At 40.3% G+C, this 4,700-nt stretch overlaps 1 protein-coding gene across 2 annotated transcripts in view; it reads left to right on the top strand.

Moving 5' to 3' along the window:
• The first annotated feature begins 570 nt into the window (after positions 1–570).
• txlnba (taxilin beta a) overlaps positions 571–4,700 on the top strand; it is a 12,491-nt gene continuing 8,361 nt past the window's right edge. For both annotated transcript variants that reach the window (XM_079291350.1, XM_079291349.1), the window contains exon 1: positions 571–624. The gene's annotated coding sequence lies outside the window, so the exon portion shown is untranslated. The remainder of the gene's footprint in view (positions 625–4,700) is intronic.

Here is a 4,700-nt window from a genome sequence, read left to right as displayed (position 1 = left end):
TTTGCCTTTTTGGTGCATAAATGTCAAAATAAACAAAGTAAGAGTAAAGAAGAGATCTAGTCCATTCAAATATGTCAAATATAGATATTCTGAAGTGTTTAAAATGAAGAGGATGGAATGTGCTGAATTGATTAAAGAACGTGCAAATGTTCACAACATAAATGAGAAAACATATTTATAATGTGCGAGAATAAATAAATAAGAATAAATACCTAAATGTGTGTCAACGTCAATCTATTATCTTTAACCGCTTATCTGCTGGAGTCGCTGTCCGACACATCCTCCTGGGACCAGGAATGTCTGTTCATGTTGAGATCGTTCCGTCTTCAGGCTTCCATCCAATAATAATATCCCATAATAATATCCCATAATAATATCCCACCACCCTCCACCCTCCACCCACCACCCACCACCCCACACACACACACACACACACACACACACACACACACACACACACCCTTGTGTCCTCAGTGTGAGCTGAGCCTCTCAGGTTATTTTGGGGGTCAGCTGTCGTCGAGCCCTCCTCCTCCTCCTCCTCCTCCTCCTCCTCCCCTTCGTCTCTCCTTCCTCTGCCTCTCTGTGTCTCTTCCTCACTTCCTCTCCTTCGCTCCACTGATCCCGGTAAGTGTTTTGTCTTTTCTCTTCCTCTTTAGAAATCTCTTGTTCCAGTAAAGAGTGTGTTCGTGTTTTTCATTCACGTCGCTGAGATTCCACAAAACAAGCGTCATCGTTTGCTTCTTTGTTTGTTCGGAACAAAAAAAAAGTTTTAAAAATTCCTTTATAGTCATTAAAATTACCTGTTGGTTGGTTTGGTGACACTTAAATGCTGCTCTATTAATACTGTGTAATAATTATGACTTAATGTACGAACACTATGACATGGAGGACTTCCATGATGGCTGCCACGCCACCATGAGTTGCTTTGTCACTGTCTGTAAATATCCTGCAAAGTCACAGTGAAATACTTTGTTCTTCACTTCAGCTTTTCAAGGCTTTCAGTCAGACTATGATGTTCTATCAGGATGATGATGAATATACATTCAATGCATTTAGAGGCTGCGATGTTCTATCAGCAGGATGATGATGAATATACATTCAATGCATTTAGAGGCTGTGATGTTCCATCAGCAGGATGATGATGAATATACATTCAATGCATTTAGAGGCTGTGATGTTCCATCAGCAGGATGATGATGAATATACATTTAATGCATTTAGAGGCTGTGATGTTCTATCAGCAGGATGATGATGAATATACATTTAATGCATTTAGAGGCTGTGATGTTCCATCAGCAGGATGATGATGAATATACATTCAATGCATTTAGAGGCTGTGATGTTCCATCAGCAGGATGATGATGAATATACATTTAATGCATTTAGAGGCTGTGATGTTCTATCAGCAGGATGATGATGAATATACATTTAATGCATTTAGAGGCTGTGATGTTCTATCAGCAGGATGATGATGAATATACATTCAATGCATTTAGAGGCTGTGATGTTCCATCAGCAGGATGATGATGAATATACATTTAATGCATTTAGAGGCTGTGATGTTCTATCAGCAGGATGATGATAAATATACATTCAATGCATTTAGAGGCTGCGATGTTCCATCAGCAGGATGATGATGAATATACATTTAATGCATTTAGAGGCTGTGATGTTCCATCAGCAGGATGATGATGAATATACATTTAATGCATTTAGAGGCTGTGATGTTCTATCAGCAGGATGATGATCAATATACATTCAATGCATTTAGAGGCTGTGATGTTCTATCAGCAGGATGATGATGAATATACATTTAATGCATTTAGAGGCTGTGATGTTCTATCAGCAGGATGATGATGAATATACATTTAATGCATTTAGAGGCTGTGATGTTCTATCAGCAGGATGATGATAAATATACATTCAATGCATTTAGAGGCTGCGATGTTCCATCAGCAGGATGATGATGAATATACATTTAATGCATTTAGAGGCTGTGATGTTCTATCAGCAGGATGATGATCAATATACATTCAATGCATTTAGAGGCTGTTTTCTCTTAATGTGGCAGGAAGCTGAGGGTTAATGTGTGATTCGTCCATGACGCCAAAACTGTTCTAAAGATCTTTGAGCTGTTTTATTTCTGAGACATGTAGTTCAACGTTACGTGTCATGTATTGCTTCAGACAGTTCACTTTGTTACTTCAAGATTTCATGACCTTTCGGCCTCTATTGTGCTGTCGGTAGTTACATTCATTTAAACAGTTTTTTTTTTCCTGATTCCACATTCTTCTGTATGAGAAATTGATTCTTTTAGCTATTTCTGCTCATCTTGACTCCACTATATTCAAATTTGATACACTATTAACGCTTGTTGCTGCTTTGGAAGCTAATGTATTTCATTAATCTGACATAAAGAGGATAAAAACATATTTCAATATCTTGTGTTTCAAACAACAAGAAAACAATGAGTTTTACCTGAAAAAACAACATAAAACTTTTTAAAGCTCATTTGCTGAATAAGCTTTTATCTTAATATGACTCACTTTGTAATCTGCCTTTATCCGCTTTTATTGTGGTATTTCCATTATTTAGTCCACCTCCCTTTGGTTTTGATTTAATGTGGGAACACACATTTGTAGAATATATCCACCAGGTAGTAGTTTGACATTCAGGGAGGGACTGTGATTGGATGTAACTTGGTGGGTGGGGTCAGATTTTACTTGGGGGGGTTCATGACAGCATTGGGGGAGGGGGGGTGTAGTGTGACATGAAGCAGGTAAACAAACTAGAGTTACAAAAACACACACAGAGTCCAAATCTTTCATATAGTGCGTTTGTAGGTGTGTGTGTGTGTGTGTGTGTGTGTGTGTGTGTAGCATGTGTGTCCTTATTTGGACACTCTCAGAATAGATGAGACTATAGCAGGTGTGTTCTGTGTGTGTGTTCTGTGTGTGTTCTGTTTGTGTGTTCTGAGTGTGTGTTTGTGTGTGTGTGTGAGAGACAAAGTGGGGGCCGGCTCAGACGGCTAATTTTAACTGACCAGATACAATAACGGTGGCAGCCGTCATGTTGTGACAGAGACGTCAGGACAAACAGCCACTGAACACACACACACACACACACACACACACACACACACACACACACACACACACACACACACACACACACACACAGTTGTGTTTCCATCACTAACCACACCACTACTTGCTAATCCTAACCCTGATTTAAACTTTAACTTAATCTAGACGTAAACCTTAATTTTACATCAACCTTAACTTAATCTAGACCTAAACCTTAATTTTACATCAACCTTAACTTAATCTAGACCTAAACCTTAATTTTACATCAACCTTAACTTAATCTAGACCTAAACCTTAATGTATCCTTAAACCAAGTCCTCAATCTTAAACATAGTGATTTATGTTGTTGAAACGAGCATTTTGTCCCCAGAAAGAAGGCGAGTCCCCACAGTGACTGTGTAAACAGATTTATGTCCCCACGACACACACACACACACACACACACACATGATAAACACGATTAAATGTCTGAAGCCTCGTTAGCAATGCGTTACATTTTCCCAGGAGTGTCTTCTTTGCCTGTTCCCACTCTACTATGCCGTGATTGGCTAGAACCACTGTGCTCTGATTGGCTGGTTGGTAGGTTGTTGCCTTCACAAACTGCCCTGAGACTTTGTTGGACACACAAACTTCTCCCTTGTGAATACATCCATATCTGTAACCAGTGCAGCATGAAAGCATGGTGGAATTAGTAAGCTAACTAGCTAACTAGCCAGCCGCTAAATGAGTGAATTTTAACAACTTCCTCCACACCAGAGACTCTTCTCCATGCTCTTCAGCGTATAGGAACGCACATTGATATCGTCAGCAACACTGGCCAATCACAGCACAGTAACACTAGCTACTACCAGCCAATCACAGCACAGTAACACTAGCTATTACCAGCCAATCACAGCACAGTAACACTAGCTACTACCAGCCAATCACAGCACAGTAACACTAGCTACTACCAGCCAATCACAGCACAGTAACACTAGCTATTACCAGCCAATCACAGCACAGTAACACTAGCTACTACCAGCCAATCACAGCACAGTAACACTAGCTACTACCAGCCAATCACAGCACAGTAACACTAGCTACTACCAGCCAATCACAGCACAGTAACACTAGCTACTACCAGCCAATCACAGCACAGTAACACTAGCTACTACCAGCCAATCACAGCAGAGCAGGGCGGGACTCGTTAGCCATCCCTCAAAGCTTCAGTGTTTCTGATATTTAGTATCATGAGGCGCAAACAGACGCAGGTAAAACCTTTAAATAGAAGAGTTGAAGCTCTGTCTGGACTCACATCACAGTCGCCGATAAATACCAAAGTCTGATTTGTAGTTTGAACACGATGGAGCTCAGGTTGACCCACAGAAGCTGAGTGCATTAAATCAGAGCAGCTGTTGGGAGGCGAGAGGCACTGCCGGAATTTAGAGGCGTATTATCTCCCGACATTGAAATCCACGCTCCATTAATAACCTGACAGACTGCTGGGATCTGTCACATCAAACCCTCCGCTCTACGACGCTGAGGGAAAAGATTAATATGTGGATTTAGCTGACAGATATTTATTCATACAACCAATACAATACATGCAAAATAGTTTTCAGCAAATAAAAACGA

This window comes from Melanostigma gelatinosum, assembly GCF_949748355.1.
Source record: "Melanostigma gelatinosum genome assembly, chromosome: 19".
NCBI lineage: Eukaryota > Metazoa > Chordata > Actinopteri > Perciformes > Zoarcidae > Melanostigma > Melanostigma gelatinosum.
This window is presented reverse-complemented; position numbering and strand designations above follow the sequence as displayed.